This window comes from Mus musculus, chromosome 11 (genome assembly GCF_000001635.26).
Source record: "Mus musculus strain C57BL/6J chromosome 11, GRCm38.p6 C57BL/6J".
Taxonomy (NCBI): domain Eukaryota; kingdom Metazoa; phylum Chordata; class Mammalia; order Rodentia; family Muridae; genus Mus; species Mus musculus.
In genome coordinates, this window is record NC_000077.6 from 21,571,969 (window position 1) to 21,593,524 (window position 21,556).

Below are 21,556 nucleotides of genomic sequence, written 5' to 3' on the forward strand. Positions count from 1 at the left end.
TCGCTGCAAAGTAGTCCCGGGGCTGAGCCTCGGTGATTGGAGCGCGTCTGTGAGCAGAGGGTTGGTGCTTTGAGTGAGGCGCCTGCCTGATGGCGCTCAGCAATTGGCAGGAGAGGAGGCGTTAACTCGAGGGAGGAGAAACGACCCCTGAGCGACAGCACACGTCGCTCCACCGAGAATCTATCCTCCCCCAAGACTAAACAAGGGCGGCTAAGAGACCTTCCGTTGCTTAAAGCCCGCTCGACCCGGAAACAAAACCTTTTAAAAACTCTCTCAGAGGCGGGAGGAATTGACGCTTGCGGAAGAACGGGCAGCTTCACCGTTGCTAGGCGACGAGGCAGCCTCACCTGAGCGCTCTCCAGACCAAGAGCTTGTGGAGCTGTGTTCTCACGTCCCAGGCTGGTGAGCTCGGCCCCGAGGGTTTTTATCTGGGGGTCAGAACAGGGTGCGGCACTGATGCGCGTATCCTGAATCCGAAGCCGGTGGTTGTGGGCGACCTCCGGAGTCCCCTGTTAGTGTCAGGAGCGTGTGGATGCCACAGTTTTCAGGAGGGACGAAGAGTGTCTTGCAGTTTGAGTCAGTGTAACTTTTCCAAAGTAAAGTCAGAAAGTTTTGTTTGTGGAGTGAGCCCCTTCCTTGTGTTTACTTGTGGTGTACCGATCTAATTTTCTTTGCCGACTGTGAATATTGACACTTTTTGCTCATTCTCTTTTTGGAAACCTGTTACTTCCAGGGGAAGTTGGGAGACACTGATTGTTTCAGGCGAAATGTTAGCAGCTAAAACATCTCAAGAGGCTTTCATTTAAAATGAAAGTTGTTAAGGGAAATCTGTATTCTCCGTTTGTTGTACGGATATTCGAAAACATGTGCCTTGGAACAGACCAATGAATATGCTCTTGGTCTAACGTCAGAATTTTCTGTCACTATTAAATGGATGGTGGATGGCTTCAGTTTTGTTTTTGGAAGATTTAGTATTTGGAGAGAGAAATATGATGCCTTAGTCAGGGCTTCTATTTCTGCGATGAAACACCATGACCAAAAGCAGGTTAGGGGAAAGGATTTATTTGGCCTACTCTTCCACATTTTGGCCCATCATTCGAGGAACTCAGAATAAGTAGGAATATGGAGGGCATGAGCTGTTGCAGAGACCATGGAGGAGTGCTGCTTATTGGTTTGTTCCTCATGGCTTGCTAAGTCTGCTTCTTTATAGAACCCAGGACCACCAGCCCAGAGATGGCAGCACCCATAAAGGACTGGGCTCTTCCCCATCAATCTGTAATTAAGAAAATGCCCTATGGGCTTGTCTACAGCCCGATCTTTATGGTGGAAGCATTTTTCTTTTCAATTGAGAATTCCTCTTAACTTAAGACTGACTGTAGCTTGTGTCTGGTTGACATAAAACTAGCCACTTCTGGGTCCAATAGCATTTAGGTTTCAATAGACTGTAGGGTACTTGAATGACTCCTAGAATCACTTTATTCATTTGATGCCTTAATTTTGTTCTTGAGCACTGATCTTTTTATAATGGAATGCTTCCTGTGTCTCTGTCCACATTTAGTTCATTTGTGGGTTGCATTTCTAAATGTTACCTCTGTGTCAGGGACTCTCAAATTCCAGGGCATGTCTCTGTAGTTTCTGTTTCTTCTTGGTTTTCTAATAGGCATTAGTTCTGTTACTTTATAGTACTTCCTACTGAACAACCATATGTGCAAATATCACACTCTAGAGATAGCATGACTTGCCTCCAGTTTCACTTGATGGTTGAGGGAGAGATTACAGGATTTTCAAGTGAAGAGAGAAGGGCTGGAGCTGATTTGATAGTGATTGTTCTAATCTGCTCTGGGACTTTAGGATAGCAGTTTTAGTTACTGCCTTTCAGGAACCACTGTAGCATGAAACAAAACTCTGTAATTCCTAATGGTAACATGGTGGTCTGGTGAGTAATTGTTGAAAGATGTGCTCTGTTTTGGTGGGCTGGTTAGTTTTCATCAGTTTAACACAAACTTGAGTCACTGAGAGGGAGAGAATCTCCCGAGTTCTGGGATTAAAGGCGTGTGCCACCACTATTGCTGGCTGTTTTAGGGTTATTATTGCAGTAACTTAGGGAGGAAAGGGTCTTTTTGGCTCATGTGTCCACATTATGTCATTGTTCATCATTGAAGGAATCAAGACAGGAGTTCAAATATATGGTAGCTGAACAAATCAGTAAGCAGAATTTTTCTATGGTCTTTGCTTCAGTTTCTGCCTTGGGTTCCATTAGTGGTAAAGTGTGTCATGGAAGTGTAAGCTGAAGTAAACCCTTTCCTCTCCCTGGTAGGAGAAAGTCATCACCCAGAGCAGAGCTTATCCTCAGAGTTAGATTATCTTCAGGGAACCCCCCCTTTTTTTTTCTATTGGGTTTCCTATGGCATTGTATGACTTCTGAAATGCTGACTGACCAGGAATGGGCCTCACAAAGCCAAGAAGCCCAATTTTTGCCTCAACCATTGCATTTTGAAGGATTCTTTACTAATGACACACATGTATTGGTTAGCCTTACAATGTGTAGCTGAGCTCCATTTGTAGTGACTCCCTAGAGAGAAATGCACCAAAAAAACCCCTTCTGGTGGTGGTCTGACAGAATCCATGCTTCAGTCATGATGTGTTTGTTTATAAAACTGATCAGGTTCAGATTGTACCAGTAATGGAGGTTGGAGACAGATGCCCTTAGCTTTCTTAACTTGCCTAAGCCGGGCTTTTTACTAGCCAACATCCAGTTCTTCTTACAGTTTCCCACTTTGGATTCTTTCTTGACTTAAGTTCATTTCTTCTTTTTCTTCTCCCGTGTATGTGGTATATGTGTGCATATTTGCATATGTGTGAGTGCATGTGTGTCTGGAGACCCCTTGTGTGTGTGTATGGAAGTGTGTGTGAGTAGAGGCCCAAGATTGACTTTAGGAATCTTGAAGTGGAAACTTATGGTTTCTTTGGAAAATCAGTTGTGTCAGATGGTGTTTTGCTTGGGCAAACACATGAAAGAGTGTTTTTTTTTTTTTTAAGCAGACACCGGTGAAAGGATGTTTTGCAAAAGCAAGCATTTTGAAGGATTCTTTACTAATGACACACATGTATTGGTTAGCCTTACAATGTGTAGCTGAGCTCCATTTGTAGTGACTCCCTAGAGAGAAATGCACCAAAAAAAAACCCCTTCTGGTGGTGGTCTGACAGCTTCTTACAGCTTTCATGAACTTGGCCAATTGGCAGAGTGATCTCAGCTGTTGCACACTCACATGCTGACGCAAGACCCGTGGAGGACACATGATGTTTGGAGGGAGTATAAATAGGACTCAGTGGACAGTGATGAGGCTTGCATAGCTAGCTTTGCAATGCTTCTTGGTCTTGTGTCTTCACTAATCTTTCTTTGAACAGTAGAGGAATTCTCCTGGCATCCCTGCTGGCCCTGGTCACTCCCACTGATTTGTGCCAATTCGGCAGAGGCCTAGCTGTTTCTGCTGGGTAGTGCCACCACTGCTGATTTGTGTTTGCTATCCTGACATTATTGAGCTGGACTGCTGGTATGTTTGTGAAGTATTTGCGAGTGGACTGACATGGAACTGGAAAGAAAAAAAAAAACAACCTAGACTTGGAAAAGAATTTATTACCTTTAGATAGTCAGATAATTCAGTAAATTACAGGCAGTTTACTGTAAGTTGCCTAATATTTGCCTTAAACCCTATTGTTTCTTTCTCATTTGGAGTTCCATTGATTAATAGGCTCCAAAAATGTTAGGAAAATATTACAATAATACTTTAGTGCTGTCAGCAATCCGAACCTCTCATTTCCAGCAATTCCTTTGCCCACTATCCCTGCTTCTTCCTATGTCTTTTGTTTTGTTTTTAGAAACACGATGAGTTAGGTATGGGTTGTGAGGGTTGACTTACAGGTGTGAGGTCAATCATTTCCATTTGTGGTTGGTCATTAAATACATTATTTTCCATACCATGACAGGTTGTAAGTCTCTAGCCACCACTGGCCACCACAAAAACAAACTTCTCTGTCAAAGTGGATAGCAGCACTGATCCACGGGCATAAACGTACTTTCAAAGGCAGGTTGATGGGGGTGTGATGCCCTTTGTAAACTGGATTAAGGACTATATTATTACTGATTATGTTAACTTATTGGGTAATATAGTATGTTGCACTAGAGGAATTTTAGTCTAGTGGGGTAAATTGGCAGGTTTGCTATTATCACTGGTTTAGTGGAGTAAATCACGTTTGCTGTTATACTAGGTTTGAGCCTATTTGTGTGCCGTTCCTTCTTGGAGAGCGGTCTTCTGGAGTAGCACAGCCTATCGTCCCAGTTAGTTGTGAATTTTCATGCAAAGGTGGTTTCTGGATCTAAGTAAACATTCTCTTTTGTTAGGCCACAGACAATATACATTCAAACATTGTGCTAGATTTGGAAGTGTAGTTAACTTTTTTGACCCCTGTAGAAATATGAAATACTTCACAAGTTTGTGTGGCATGTTTGTGCCAGAGATGTGCTGACCTCCATAGAGTTTCAATTTTAGGACATGAGCAGCTGAAGTGCATACTTTTTTGGGGGGGGGTGGGGGGATCAGCATTTTTAAATGTTTAATTCAAATTGCTAAAAATATTTGAAATACCATTGTAACAATATCTAGTAGAAATACTAAAGAAGTACTAATTTTGAGATCTTTGATAGACGATGTTGGCTCTTCCTACTCTAGGCATCCTGGGCCTCTCAAGTAGAAACTTTTGGTTTCTTTGGAAAGTTAGTTGTGTCAGATGGTGTTTTGTTTGGGCAAACACGTGAAAGAGTGTTTTTCTGAAGCAGAGACAGGTGAAAGGATGTTTTGCTAAAGCAAGCATTTTGAAGGATTCTTCGATAACGACACACATGTATTGGTTAGCCTTACAATGTGTAGCTGAGCTCCACTTGTAGTGACGCCATAGAGAGAAATGCACCAAAAAAAAAAAACCAAAAAAAAAAAAAAAAACCCTTCTGGTGGTGGTCTGACAGCTTCTTGCAGCTTTCATGAACCTCTTAACAGTTTAAGAGGTTCTGTCCATTGTCGTGGTGGGAAGCATGGCAGAATTAGGTGCTGGGGATGACAGAGCTGAGAGTTCGATGTTTTAATCTGCAGGCAGCAAGGAGAGACAATGTTCTAAACTGGGCATAGTGTAAGCATTTGAAACCTCAAAGTCTGCCCTAACTGTGACATAGGTCCTCCAACAAGGTCACACCTCCTGATAGTGCCACTCCCTGTCACCAAGCATTCTAACACATGAGTCTATGGGGCCATTCCTATCCAGACCACCACGGGTGAATTAGAACTCTTGTAAAAAGCTTTTCGAACCATTTTATTTCCACACTATTTGAATTTATGCAAAGATCAATTACATTGCATAGATGGTAGAATATAATGTTGACATGGTAGTAGTGTACTACATAGTATAGTTTCAAAAAGTGATTCCAACTCATTTACAAAGCACATTTATTGGCCAGCCATTTAAGGGTCAAACATTGTTATTAAGGGTAAAATGTAGAAAGAACAGCAAGCTCACTATTCTTCATGGAAATTGCAATCTAGAGGAAAATGAAGAGAGGTAAGTTTAGTCATTAAAGACAAATACATCATGAGGAATTTCAGATTGTAACATAATGGTATTATAAAATGTCTGCTCATTACAATGCTGCTTTTATGAGTTAATAGCTCTCAGATTTTTTCAGTTATTTTAATGACTTGATCTTGGTGTACACAGAAGGTACAAAACTAGTTATTTAAGCCCCCTCTGATATTTGAAGAATATTTGAACTGACTTTTATTAACAATGGAAAAAATTGTTCAGATAAATTGCTGTGGTGACAAACCTAACCCTTAAATATACAACCCTAAGTGTAGCCCTCCACCACAGTAGAAATTGTGGGTTTCACGATCTCCATGATTTCAACAATTTGGAGTTTAATTTGTTCAGATGTGATTTAGGGAGTTTAGACTTTAAAGATTCTGACCCTTTGGTATTTCAACAGTTGAGACTTTGGCATTTAAATTGTCTCCTGGAATTATGATCTGATCTGCTTCTATACATGGCATGTGGCTGTTATTGTTAGGGTATTTCATAAAGATTTCACCAGACATGGTCACCTAATCTTGGACTTCTTGCCTCAAAAGCTATGAGCTAAATAAAACCTTTAAAAACTGCCTAACCTCAGGTATTGTGTTATACCAACACAGTAAACTAAGGTGTAGCAATTAGTCTTATTCAAGATTTTGTATACATTTTGTAAACTAATAAGGAAGATCAGAAGATGAATTCAGAATTCAGGATGTTGACTGTTGATTAAGTGGAAAAAGTTACTTGGATCTTTAATATATTGTTCATTCATTTCTTTAAGGTGCACTGCATATGAGAATGTGCATACTTAGTATGTATGTTCTAATAACAAGGAACTTTCATACAGTTATAAAATTCAGGAAATTCTGTTTTACTTGCTATGACAAAATATCTGAGGAGAAACAGCTTGAGGGAGGGAGAGCTGGTTTTGGCTACAGTTTGGAGGCCATGGTGGCAGGAAAGACATAGAGGAGAGGTATAGGACAGCTGGTTGTATGGCAACCTCAGGAGGTAGAGAGTGATGGATGCTGATGTCATCTTGCTTTCTCCTGTTAATTCATGGAATAATACCCTTCCTGTCTCAACCCAATCTAGAAGATCTCAGTGTTTGTCTGCTATGTGATTTTAGATTCTATCAGCTTGACAGTCAGTATCATATATGCTCTTCAATGGATTTAGATATAAGATCTCTTTAATTGCCTGTAGTTTGTAACAGACCTTTTTGTCTTTCATGACACTAACACTGACATTTAGGCTAGTTTCATAGGATGTCCTTTAATTTTTTTTTACAATATATTATTTTCTCATACAATATATCTTGATTATAGTTTTTCCTCAAGGAATAGCAAAGAAGAGGTTTCAGGAGACAGAAGATAGGGTAGAGCAGAGTGAGAAGAGAAGATAGTTGGTGACATGTGAGCCAGAAGAAGCTGAACTGAACCAGAGAAGATATTGTGGAAGCAGGAGAAGAACCCACAGAGAACACACAAACAAAACAGTGAATATAAAGAAAAAAATAAATCAATTAAAAGTTACAGTTGGCTCCCAATGTGGTGGGCTATTAATGTGGTGTGGTGGGCTGTTTGAAGGAAAAAAAACATTAAAAGGCTTAAAGGTTTATGTCCGAGTCTTCAATTCAGTTTCATTGATCATGTTTGTTTTTATGCCATTACTATGTTTATTATCATTATTATTATTACTGTGTAATACAACTTGAAATCAGGGATGGTGGTACCTCAAGCACTTCTTTTATTGTTCAGGATCATTTTAGCTATCCTGAGTTTTTTGTTTTCAAAATGAAGTTGAGAATTGTCAATTAAAGGTATGTAAATAATTGTCTTGGAATTTTGATGGACTTTACCTTGAATCTGTAGGTTGCTTTTGGTAGAATGGCCATTTTTTTACTATGTTAATACTACTGATTCATGAACATGGTAGATCTTTCCGTCTTCAATTTCCTTCTTTAAAGACTTGAAGTTTTTAGCATATAGCTCGATCATTTGCTTGGTTAGTAGTTTTTGTTTTTAAAGATATATTTACTTTATATATGTGAGTATATTGTTGCTGTCTTCATACACACCAGAAAAGAGCATTGGATCCTTTATTACAGATGGTTATGAGCTATCATGTGGTTGAATGGAACTCAGTACCTTTGGAAGAGCAGTCAGTACTCTTAACCTCTGAGCCATCTCTCCAGCCCTACTTGGTTAGAGTTACCCCCAAGATATTTTATATTATTCGAGGCTATTGTGAAAGGTGTTGCTTCCTTGATTTCTATCTCAGTCCATATAGGAGGGCTACGGATATTTTTGAGTCAATATTGTTTATAACCACTTCACTGAAAGTGTTTGATCAGATGTAGGAGGTCCCTGATGGCATTTTTAGGGTCACTTATATATACTATCATATCATCTGCAAATAACCTGACTTCTTCCTTTCCAATTGGTATTCCCTTGATCTCCTTCATTTGTTTTACTGCTCTAGCTAAGACTTCAAGTACTATTTGATTAGATGTGAAGAGAGTGGATAGCCTGTTGTTCCTGATTTCAGTAGAATTGCTTTAAGTTTCTTTCCATTTAATTGATGTTGGTTATATGCTTTCTATAAGTTGCTTTTATTAGATTTAGATATGTGCTTTATATCCCCAGTCTCTATGGGATTTTTATTCTAGAGGGTATTGGATTTTGTCAAAGGGCTTTTCTACATCTAATGAAATGATCATTATTTTTTCCTTTCAGTTTTTTTAAATGATAAATTACAATTTTCTGCAGTTTTTCAGGCCTGTGGTTTAGCAGGAGGTTCCTGCTCAGTGGGGGTGGGGGTAGGGGCTGGGATACAGCAACAAGTGGAGGAAGAGAGGTTAGGAAGGGATGGTCTGGGGGATCATCACAGAGAGGGAGGGAGAGAGAGAGAAAGAGAGAGAGAAAGAGAGAGAGACACAGACAGACAGACAGACAGTGGCTATGAGGTGATTTCCAGAGTCCATCTTAGACAGCATTCCACAGTAAGTCTGCTTCCCTTTCTTATCTCCTCCCTTCTCACTGCCTTCCTACCTGCCTCTGTTCCTCCCTACTTCCATATTCACTTCTCTTCCTCTTTCACATCCTGCTAGTGTTTCTTTCATCTGCCAGTCTGTCTGTCTGTTTATCTATCTAGTCTACACTATGTAATTCATAGATCTGATGGATATTTACTTAGTGAATTACATTAATAGATTGTTTAAGGCTTGTTTTCCTCTCTCTCCTTCCCTCCCTTCCTCCCGAGGTGCTGGTAAACCTAGGGCCTATACATGCTAGGAAAGGGCTCACCACTGAGCTATAAATCCTAACCCAGCATTGTCTTTCTTTGAGTGTTTGATACTTTATGATTTGATATGAACTAGGAGGGAGTGAGATAAAAATAACAATAGGAAATCTTGTATTTAGCACTCTTAGGGTTTAGGAACAGAGTCCATCAGACACACTTTGCACTGGGAAGCTGAGCTGCAAGAAGAACAGACAAATCGCAGTCACTTGCCAGGCCTCAGGAGAACCCATGTGATGTGGAAGCTTAAGGGTTCTTTGGAAAGTCAGTTGTGTTGGGTGGTGTTTTGCTGGGACAAGTACATGAAGGAATGTTTCACTGAAGCAGATACAGGTGAAAGGATGTTTTATTAAAGCAAGCATGTGAAAGGACACATGATGAAGAATCCTTTCCTAACATGTATTGGTTTGCCTTACATTGCATAGTTAAGCTCCATTTGTCAGAACTGTATAGAGAGAAATGCACCAAAAAACTTCTGGCGATGTGCTAGCAGCTTTTTGCTGCTTCCTCAGGCTCTGGCTGATTGGTAGAGTGATGTTAGCAGAGACAAACTCCTGTGCTAAGGCAAGAACTGTGGAGGACGCTTGATGTTTGCAGGGTGTGTAAATAGGACTGAGCAGACGGTGGTGGAGACTTGAGCTTGGTTTGCTTGTATAGCTAAATGATTCTTGGTCCTACATCTTTGCTGATCTTCACTTTGCTGAGAGAGACAAGGCAGACGTTTCCTGGTTGTAATCGCTCCTGATGACTCGTGCTGATTCAGCCTAGGCCTAGCTGTCTCTGCTAGGTCATGCCACTGCTGCTGCTATGCCAACTCGACCTAACTGGACAGCTGGTATATCTGTGAAGTGTTTGCAAGTGGAGCGAGCTACTGCTGCTGACCTGGGAACTGAACTGCTGATTTTCTGACAATGCAGATGGGATCTGCTCCAAAGAACCATTTCTAAGCAGGTCCACTTCTGCATCCTTTCTTTCCCACTACCTCTGGTGGGTAATGGGCCAGAAGGGAGGTTAAAGTGCTTAGGCACCAGCATTAAAAGTAGGCCTTGAAAAATTTAAGTTACACCCAGGAGAAGACAAACTGCTGAACAGGAAAATTGATGAATGATAAGCCAGTCTTGAATTTCAGGTAATTATGTCTGGGTCTGGGCTCCCTATCTGAACTACTTTTAGAAGTTCACAGACCTTATTTTAGGGTTCCACCAGTAACTCAGCTTTTTGGGAAATGTTTCTAGTTTTCCTGCTGTTGCTGTGTGGGTGTAGCCACTGCTGCCCGGGAAAGCAGGCGAGAAAGGCCTGGGATGTTGGCCTGATGCTGGCTGAGCCACACTTCCCTTCCAGAGTTCTTGTATTTTGTGTTTCCAGCCTTCTCAGATGTATGTGCAGGACACATCTGAGAGGATTATGATACTGAGAACACGACAGGGTGATGGCGTAGCTCTTAATGCCAGCACTCGGGAGGCCAAGGGGGGCAGATTTCTGTGAGTTCAAGGGCAGCCAGGTATCTACATAACAAGTCCCAGACTGGCCAAGGCTACACAATGAGACTGTGTCTCCAAAAACAACAAAAGAAAACAAATCAGGCAAAAAACAAAAATAAATCCCACAAACTACTTATTTATCATTTTTGTGGATTATCTTTTGGCTTTCAATGTAGTGGGATGTGTGGAGGGCAGTTTCTCCAATTGCTATGTTTATTTAACTTTATTTTAAATGATATGCTAGGACAAGGATTTTTAGGAATTTAATACGTTATTCATTAAAATTATTGTAAAACCATGACAATTAAATCTGTCTTACTAATTTAGTCTGATTAAGAGGTATAAATATATTCTAGTATTTTCTTTTTGTCTTTATGTCAGTCCAGCATTATTATTTACTGTTTTTCTTAAAAGAGCTATTAGTCACTTCATTGGATATTTGTGTAGACTGTAGACTCTTTATAGTTAACATTTTTTTAGAAGCCAATATCAGACTTCCCACAACATAATTTGTCTTTGAAATTTTCCTGCTTTTGATATCATTTGTTTGTGTCCTTACTATTTTAATATGAGTGGAATGTTAATAATGAATTGTTTAAAGTACAGTATTTCAGTTAATTCCATGTATAATTAAAAAATTTAAATACATTGACATTTCACAACAAAGTCTGTGATTGGGATTAGGAATGTTTGTGTTTGCTGTTCAAATACTCACTGTAATATTTGATATTTGGATAAAATGCTGTTTTTATATCAAATATATTTGTTCAAACTTTTAGATATACTAGGGTCTTAGAAAATTTTTATTTAACATAAAAATATTTTTTAAATATTAAAAGTGAGAACTGTTTGGAGGAATCTGTGGTTATATGACTATTAGGTTTTGCATATTTGCCTCCTTTAATGATGTTACTTTTTCTGTCATACATAAAACATTCAATCTCCAAGTTGTACAGGGAGGAGATGAGCTGTCTTTGCAGTTCTGCTGTGGGGAACATGAACCTATCCCATTTCCTTAAGCTGGCTTGCCAGATGAGGGGAGGGAGCACATTTCACAAGAGGAAATACATCTTTATGTTAAAGCACAATACTTTCCTTTCACATTATATGTGAATGGCTAAGGGTGTTGACATTTCAGAAGCTGCTTGACTGAACCAACTATTTACAACAAGCCCAGGCCAGCCAGCCTGCTGAGAAGATAATAGAAACTCACTGAAGTTAAAACCACTATAAGGCGAGATTACTCTAGAGACATGAAGTCTGGGTTTTAGCATCAGGAAATGCCACTGTGGAAATTACTCTCCAGGTAGGATTAAATATAAAAATTCTAAACATGCATCTAAAATGAGTTAAGTTACCAAGATAGTTAGAACTATCTGCATTGGATTTTCAAAAAGCATTTGTTTATCATTATTTGAAAACTAAGAATGGCTAAAATTGTGAGACTAACTTCTAACTTTTGGATACTGAAAGAATATAGTCTTTTTTGGCTGTAAAATTTGACTTTATTATTATAAATTGACTACCAGAAAGCTATTAACTATAGATATTTAATTTATGTGTGATATGTGGCATAATACGAAATGCAAATTTAGTTCATGGTGCATAGGTCCTAAAATTCTTCTTTTTTTAATTTAATTTTATTTGTAATTCATTTTTTTACACTCCATATTCCATTTCCTGCCCGCCCCTCCCCATCCACCCTCCGACTGCTCCACCCACACCTCTAATCTCCAAGATGATGTATTTTTTGCATACTAATAAGAACATGGGGGTGGGTCCTGGATAGCTTCTGGATAGAGGTAATTGGTTGTCAGGTAAATCAGCTTTCTTGAGAGTTAGATTTTCAGTTACATTTGTCCTTATCATAAGGAGAGATAGTTTAAAAGTTGAGTTGCTTTCTCATAGCCAGTGATACAGCCAGCCATGTCTAAAACCCAAAAGAACACAGAGAGCTTTGTGTGGCCGAACACAAAGCTCCTGGAAAGTCACTTACCCAGAGGGAGAATGGCTGCTCCATATCTCTTTCTATATGTTTGACACTGTGCATCTCTTCCATTTGACTGTTTATTGGTGTCCTTTGCAAGATAACTAAAAAGGAAAAGTGTGTGGCAGCCTCACTTTATAGCTGATTAGGCAGAGGTTCTTGTGGGTCTCATAGCCTTAAGACCATGCCAAAAGACTTAACTCTCTCTCCAAACAAGACAAAAAGTCACCTCTCACTCCCTTTCCCTCTCCTTCTCGCTCTCCCCTCCATATTCTCTCTCTCTCTCTCTCTCACTCACTCACTCACTCATATGATTTATGACAGGGAGACATGACCCAGCATTGCTGTCGAAAAGACATCATCTCTTCCTCCCTCCCCCTCCCCTCCCCTTTCCCCCTCCCCTCCCCCTTCCCCTCCCCTCCTCCTTCCCTCTCCCTCTCCCTCTACTCTCCCTTCCTTTCCCCCTTCCCCTTCCCCCTCCCCTACCCCTCCCCCTCTCCTATAATCTATGACAGGGAGATATAGCCCAGCATTGCTGTCAAGTAGCCTGAATAGTTCCTTCCTATGGAACCACCATATACTCAAAGTGGAATTCTTTTTTTTTTTTAATTAATCATCTTATTTGTTTACATTTCAAATGTTATCCCCCTTCCCAGTCTCCCCTCCACAAATTCCCTTTCCCCTCCCCTGTACTTCTATGAGGGTGCTCTTTCACCTACCCACTCACTCCCACCTCACCCCTCTAGTATCCCCCTTCTTTGGAGCAACAAACCTCCACAGGACCAAGTGCCTTCCCTCCCACTGATGCCAGATGGCAGTCCTCCACTACATATAAAGTGGGAGTCATGGACCAGCCCATGTATACTCTTTGGCTGTTGGTTTAGTCCCTGGGAGCTCTGATGGGTCTCCTTAGTTGATTTTGTTATACTTCCTGTGGGGTTGCAATCCCCTTCAGCTCCTTCAGCCCTTCTAACTCTTCCATTGGGATCCCTGGACTCAGTCCCATGGTTGGTTATGAGTATCTGAATCTGTATTAGTCAGGTGCTGGCAGAGCCTTTCAGAGGACAGCCATACCAGGCTCCTGTGTGCAAGCACATCTTCGAATCAGCAATAGTGTCAGGGTTTAATGTCTGTAGATGGAATGGATCCCTGGGTGGGGTGGTCTCTGGATGGCCTTTTTCTTCAGCCTCTGCTCCATTTTTGTCTCTGTATTTCCTTTTGACAGGGACAATTTTAGATGGGTGAGTGCCTCCACTGGGGGCCATGTTTATCTACTGGAGGTGGTCTCCTCACATTCTACCTCCCTGGTGTTAGATATTTAGGCTAATGTCATCCCCATCGGGTCCTGGGAGCCTCTTGAATCTCTGGTGTCTGGGACTTCCTAGTGGTTCCCCACATTCCCCACCCCTCTCTGCTACTTATTTCTATTCATTCTCCTGGCCCTCTGCAATTCTCTCCTGTCTCTTCCCGTACCTGGTCTTGCCCTCCCTTTCCCACTCAGATCCCTCCCTCAGTCTGCATCCCATGATTATTTTGTTCTCCCTTCTAAGTGGATTTGAATCATCCACACACTATGGGCTTCTTCCTTGTTAAGCTTCATATGGTCTTTGAGTTGTGTTGTGGCTATTCTGAGCTAATATTCACTTATCACTGAGTACATACTGTGTATGCCCTTTTGGGTCTGGGTTACCTCACTCAGGATGATTATTTTCTAGTTCCATCTGTATGCCTACAAAGTTAATGAAGTTGTCATTTTTAATAGCGGAGTAGTATTCCATTGTGTAAATATACCACATTTTCTGTATCCATTCTTCAGTTGAGGGACACAGGTGGATTGCTTTCAGCTTCTGGCTATTATAAATAAGGCTTCTATGAACATAGTGGAGCATGTGTCCTTGTTATATATTGGAGCATCTTCTGAGTATATGTCCAGGAGTGTTATACCTGGGACTTTAGGTAGAACTATTTTCAATTTTCTGAGCAACCTCCAGATTGATTTCCAAAGTGGTTGTAACAGAATGCAATCTCACCAGCAATGGAGGAGTGTTCCTCTTTCTCCACATCCTTGCCAGCATTTGCTGTCACCTGAGTTTTTGATCTTAGCCATTCTGACTGGTGTGAGGTGGAATCTCAGGGTTGTTTTGATTTGCATTTCTCTGATGATTAAGGATGTTGAACATTTTTTCAGGTGCTTCTTGGCCATTCAAGATTCCTCAGTTGAGAATTCTCTGTTTAGCTCTTTACCCCATTTCTGAATAGGGTTATTTGGTTCTCGGGAGTCTACCTTCTTGAGTTCTTTGTATAGTTTGGATATTAGCCCTGTATTGGAAGACCAGGGCTTCAGTCTTGCATTGAGGGGGAAACAGGATGATCACAGGAGGTAGAGGGAGGGCAGACCTGGGAGGGAAGAGTACACATGGTATATACTCACTGAAAAGTGGATATTGGCCCAAAAGCTCACAATACCCATGACACAAACCACAGACCAGATGGAACTTAAGAGGAAGGAAGACCAGGGTGTGGATTCTTCAGTCCTGCATTGATGGGGGGGGGGGCAGGATGATGGTGGGAGGTAGGGCGAGGGGGTACCTGGGAGGGAGAGGGGAGGGGGAGGAAACAAGTTGAGGACAATATCAGGTATTAGAGGGGTCCAGAGAGAGGTACAAAGGCTCAGGAAATCGAATAAAAATATGTAGCAGTAGGCAATGAGGAACTGGTGATAGCCATGGGAGGGTACCAGACTCCAGGGAACCAACAGGGGTGACTTTAGCAGAAATAAGTAGAGAAGTGAAGATAAATCCGGTAGAGACCACCTTCAGTAGATAGGCATGGCTCCTGGTTGAGGAATGGGGCCACCCACCCATTTCAAAGTTTTTAACCCAGAAATGTTTCTGTCCAAAGGAAAAACAAAAACTGAAGCAAAAACTGAAGGAAGGGCCATCTGGGGACTGCCCCACCTGGGGATCTATCCTGTCTGCAGACACCAAACCCCAATACTTGCTGTTGCCAAGAGGTGCTTGCTGACAGGAACCTGGTGTAGCTGTTCCTTGGGAGGCTCTGCCAATGCAGATGTGGATGCTTAGAGCCAATAATCAGACAGAGAGCTCAGGGACTCTGGTGGGAGGACTGGAGGAGCAGAGGGGATTGCAACCCATGAAGAACAAAGTTGGCTGGCTGAACCACCCAATACTCCCTAGGGACTAGACTACCAATCAAGGAGTGTACAGGTAGGGATCTATGGCTCCAGATACATATGTAGCAGAGGATGGCCTTGTCTGACATCAGTGGGATGGGAGGATCTTGGTCCTGTGGAGGTTTGATGCATCCAGGGGGATGCTGAGTGGTGGGGCAGGAGAGGGTGGGTGTGTGGGGCAGCACTTCCATAGAGGCAAATGGGAGGGGGAAGAAGGTGGATGTGGGATGGTGGGTTTGTGGAGGGGTAATCATGAAGTGGGATACTATTTGAGATGTAAATGAATGGAATGATTAATAAAAAAAAGAGAAGTGATTCTTCCCACTTCAAATGATTCAATTAAGCAAAAATCCTTCACAGGTACACCCAGACATTTTCAAATTTTAGTTAATTCTAGATATAGTCAAATTGGCAACCATGATTAGCCATCAGTCATGATGTACATATTAATGTGCTTGTGAATTTAGTTTATAAGTATTTTCTGCATTCATTCAGAAAACTGGTCAATAGATTTTTTTTTCCTTGTCAGGTTAACTTTGGCTTCACAGGAGGAGTTTGGAAGCTACCTTTACCTTTATTTTATAGACTAGTCTGAGGAGTCTTGCTATTGGGTCTTCTATAAGATTGATAGGATTCAGCATTAAATGTATGCTTTCCTTTTTGTTTTTCCAGTGACCTCCCCACTGAGGCGTTTTATTTTATATATAAATATGTTTTGCATATTTAGTCACAGAATCCCAGAGCTTTCCTTCCTGGGTGTGATGGACTTGCTTCTTTTTGTTCTATGATGCCAGATGAAGTTGTCAGTACAATGAGACCAACATGACAGAGAGAGGACAGATTATTCTGTCTTTTTGTCTATGACTTTGAGCTGAACCTCATGTCTGGGGCAGAACACTGCACACTTTGTTAGCCTGTATGAAGGTGCCGGACAGTCTTCCCAGCTCCTCCACCATCAGTGATTTCAACCTGGCCAGGGCTAGAACCAGGCAGTGACATTGGCGCATAGTGTGATACAACCTAGTATTTGCTTCTCTTTTCAGTATTGTTGGTGACTTGAGAGACTCAGCCAGGACACTCATGCACACCATTACAGTGTCACTGAGAGCCTGGGAAGAGGCTGATGGGGCTTCCCTACTGTCTCAGTGATTGTTACACATGTAGTTTAAGTTAAAAAAATCCATTTGATTTAATATTGGTAGTTTATATGGGCCTACAAATGTATCCATTTCTTTTAGATTTTTCTAGTTTTCAAAGTATTCTCTAATGGTGATCTATCCTGGTTGGTCTTTGCCAGGATAACTCTTTTCTCTGTTCGTTTATTAATTTGAGTCTTCTCATTCTTTCTTTTAGTTAGTTGGGCTAGTGTTGTCAATATTGTTTATTTCCCAAACACCAACTTCTCATTTACTTGCTTCTTTCTACTGTTCTTTCAGCCTTTGGTTCATTTTTTAATGTCCTTCATTTCTTTCCATCTACTGTGTTTTGAGTAATTTCTTGCCTTCCTAAGACTTTGCAGTATATCTTCAGGTTATTTATTTGAAATCACTTCGTTTTAATTGTAAGCACTCATGGATGGTTATAAAGATTCTTGAAGGTGTTCTCATTTTTTCTTGATTCTAGGAGTTTTTAAAATTCCTCCCTGAATTTTATAGTGATCCACTTATTGTTTAAAAGTGTATTGTGTGAGAGCAAAGCATGTATGAAACCTATTAAGTATACCATAATAAAACATATTTCTATTTTAACTTAAAATAATTTAGAGTATATTGTTAAATCTCCTTGTGTTTATATAGTTTCTCATGCTATTGATTATTAGTTTTATTTTGATATGTTCTGAAGAGGTCTAAGCACTTACTTAGATTCTCTCATACTTACTGAAACTTCTTTGTTCTAAAATGTGATCTACTTTGGAGAAAGTTAATAAAAAGAATGTTGTTTAGCTGTTATATGGACTTAACTTTTTTTTTTGTCTTAACTTCTTTTGTCTGGATGATTGATCTATGCAGAAGCGGATTATATACATCAGTAAGGTCTAGCACTGTCTCTCCAAGTTGCCTTTTGTGGTCCTCTCCCATCTACATACCAACTCCTTCTGCTCCTTGAGTTGTGAGTGTTCTTTACTTTCAAATCCCCAGATAACTGTCTCAAACAATGGGCCACATTTAAGATCGTGCTTGACTGTGTCCTTCTGAGATACAGGGAATGATAAAATGAATTTCTTCTCCAAAGCTGGCTTGCCATGCAGGAGTCATTGTTTCAGCTGTGGCAAGTTGACATTTAAATGGAGCAGTCACATTCCTCTTTTACTATATCAAACTAGGGAACAAGACACCGTGTTCTAGTCTAGGATAACTGAGGGACAAGTTTATGACATAAAGGATAGCAGAATACAGAAAAGGTAGACTGCTGCTTTGAAGAAAGGAACATTAACCTTTATTGATACCAGAGCTTTGAGCGTCAGAATGTTGATCCTGGCACTCCTAACATTGTAGGCTAGGCGACCTTTCCTCAGTAAGCTAATTAAAGACACAACGAGAGCCAGTGAAAATAATGTATGATGATGACAGCAACAACGACGACGATGAGGACAAGAAGGATGACTTATTTAATGTGGCTGCCTCAAGAGGAGGAACAAAGTAGTCCAATAGAACCCCCTTCCCCAAGTCTATTTTCTGAATTCCAGCACTGGGTTTAGGTTTAAATTGGCAAGAGGTGTGTATAACTAAGTAATTCTCATTGAGGTGTGGTCTCCTCATCATTGAGGAGATTTTTTTTATTCAAGTATAACATTCTACCCCTGACTCTCATAGGCTCATGGCCATCTCAAGATGCAAAATGCATTTGGTTTTCAAAAGCCCTCATAGCCTCTTTAACAGCCTCTTTAACAATAAATACTATTCAGAAGTCCAAAATCTCTTTGAGACTCAAGGCAGTCTGTTAACTGTACCTCTCTGTAAAACTTTAAAAATTTTACATTCTTCCAGTATACAGGGACACAGAATACACATTCCCATTCCAAAAGGGAAGAGAAGAGATGTAGACACAGAGATGATTTGACCAAAACAAGACTAAAATGGAATCTGGCACTCTCCAAATCTTGTAGGCTCATGTTCAGTATCTAGACTTTCAGTTTCAAAGGGCATAGACAGTTCTTCCCCTTCAACTTTGCTGTCTGCTACATACATCTCTCTTTTGGGCTGATTCTGCTCCCTGTATTTGGCTCTCAAAGGAAGAGAAGAACAGACAAGGAGGGCATGGTGGCTGGAGTAAGAAGTTAGCTGGTTAAATTTTGATCCACATATAGGAAGCAGAGCAACAAAGCAACAGTTTATATGGGTACATTTTTTTTTTCATTTTTTATTTTTTTTATTTTTATTTTTTGTAATCCCACTGTCACTGGGTTGTGTCTTAGTCAGGGTTTCTATTCCTGCACAAACATCATGACCAAGAAACGAGTTGGGGAGGAAAGGGTTTATTCAGCTTACACTTCCATACTGCTTGCTGTTCATCACCAAGGAAGTCAGGACTGGAACTCAAGCAGGTCAGGAAGCAGGAGCTGATGCAGAGGCCATGGAGGGATATTCTTTACTGGCTTGCTTCTCCTGGCTTTCTCAGCCTGCTTTCTTATAGAAACAAGACTACCAGCCCAGAGATGGTCCCACCCACAACGGGCCTTTCCCCCTTGATCACTAATTGATAAAATGCCTTACAGTTGGATCTCATGAAGGCATTTCCTCAACTGAAGCGCCTTTCTCTGTGATAACTCCAGATGTGTCAAGTTGACACAAAACTAGCCAGTACAATTGACCCCTTGTCAACTTGACACACAAACACATCACTAGTAAGCCTCAACCTTACATTCTTATTCATCCCCAAGATCTAAATAACTTTAAAAGTCCCACAGTCTTTACATATTCTTAAAATTTCAATCTCTTTAAAATAATCCATCTCTTTTAAATTCGAAAGTCTTTCTACAATTAAAAGTCTCTTAGCTGTGGGATCCACTAAAATATTTTCTTCCTTCAAGCGGGAAATATATCAGGGCACAGTCACAATCAAAAGCAAAAATTAAACTCTAACTGTCCAATGTCTGGGATCCAACTCACGATCTTCTGGCTCCTCCAAGGGCTTGGGTCACTTCTCCAGCCATGCCCTTTGTAGCACACGCGTCGTCCTCTAGGCTCCATATGCCTGTACTTCACTGCTGCTGCTCTTGGTGGTCATCTCATGGTACTGGCATCTCCAAAATACTGCATGACCCCTTCAGTCCTGGGCCGTCAATTGCAACTGAGGCTGCACCTTCACCAATGGCCTTCCATGGCCTCTCACAGTGCTGAGCCTCAGCTGCTCTGACCCCTTCATGCCTTCAAAACCAGTACCACCTGGGTGACCCTTACACATTACCAAGTCCTGTTGCAGCAGGAGTACAACCTTGGCTATCTCTGGAACACAGCCTCTTTGTGCTTTCAAAAAACACTTCCCAGAAGATGTCACTTCAATGATGCTGGTCTCTTCTTAATCATCACTAATTTCTTAACTCCAGCTAACCAGCATCAATAGTCCCAGTAATGCAAAGGTTTTGCTTTAGTAGTTCTGGTATCTTGTTAATCACAGCTGATTCTTCAGCCCCAGCTAACCAGAACCACAGAATCTTCACAATCAAAACAGCAATGGCCCTGAAAAGAGTCTTTAATCTTCCCTCTGAAATTTCACAAGCCAGGCCTCCATCTTCTGCACTGTTCTCAACATTATCTTCCAAGCTCCTACACAACATCTCAGAGAGCTCTTAACAATGAATGGATCTTCTAGCTCAAAGTTCCAAAGTCCTTCCACAGTCCTCCCCAAAACATGGTCAGGTTGTCACAGGAATACCCCACTATGCTGGTACCAATTTGTCTTAGTCAGGGTTTCTAGTCCTGCACAAACCTCATGACCAAGAAGCAAGTTGGGGAGGAAAGGGTTTATTCGGCTTACACTTCCATACTGCTGTTCATCACCAAGGAAGTCAGGACTGGAACTCAAGCAGGTCAGGAAGCAGGAGCTGATGCAGAGGCCATGGAGGGATATTCTTTACTGGCTTGCTTCCACTGGCTTGCTCAGCCTGTTCTCTTATAGAACCAAGACTACCAGCCCAGGGATGGCACCATCCACAAGGGGCCCTTCCTCCTTGATCACTAATTGATAAAATGCCTTACAGCTGGATCTCATGGAGGCATTTCCTTAACTGAAGCTCCTTTCTCTGTGATAACTCCAGCTGTGTTAAGTTGACACAAAACTAGCCAGTACACTCATGTATAGAATATTTGCTTTGATGAAAGCAGTCTTTGAAAGTGAATGTTGTAGATGATCATTGTTGCAGATGCTCATTGTGATCTCTGCCTCAGGATCCAGTTATTTCTATTTTTATTTAAACTCACTCGGCATTGAGAAATGTTGAAAATCACCTCTCTATTTGAGTGGTGAGGGAGTCACTCATTCCATTATAGCTCTACCCCTTCCTTGATATATTTTTGATAGTTGAAACACTTAAGGCTTAAGGGATGTAAGGAAGTCTGTGAAGACTTGTTTATGTGTGGTGTTGGTTGATGAAAACAGGAACTACATTCTAAGCTGGCACAGATTGGCTAAGTCTTGCCCTTCACCTTGACCCTGAAAAGTTTTTAAAGGTACCTGTTAGAAGTATTTGTGTTATTACAGTGATAATCATCTCTGAAGAACTTCTAACTAGACTGAAAATATGTTTGCTAGCCCCATATACCAGGATATACCAGACATCATGGAAACAGAGTTTGGGGGATAGTAATTAATTATATGTATGCTGTTATTTATTTATTTATTTATTTATTAAATAGAATTCTGCTTATTCTGTTCTGATCTACTTACTCCTTGCCCATGAAAGTTAAATGTCTGTAGTTAGTTAACTGGGTACAGACTCCCAAGAGTAATGGGCTCAGCTCCACTTAGAGCAGC

At 40.9% G+C, this 21,556-nt stretch overlaps 1 protein-coding gene across 17 annotated transcripts in view; it reads left to right on the forward strand.

The window, feature by feature from the left end:
• Wdpcp (WD repeat containing planar cell polarity effector) overlaps window positions 1-21,556 on the forward strand; it is a 326,719-nt gene continuing 305,163 nt past the window's right edge. For 13 of the 17 annotated variants that reach the window (XM_011243680.3, XM_017314434.2, XM_006514635.4 and 10 more), the window contains exon 1: window positions 223-402. The gene's annotated coding sequence lies outside the window, so the exon portion shown is untranslated. Of the gene's footprint in view, window positions 403-21,556 lie in introns of all 17 variants that reach the window. The other 4 variants (XM_006514636.3, XM_030245786.1, NM_145425.3 and 1 more) reach the window with 2 other exon arrangements.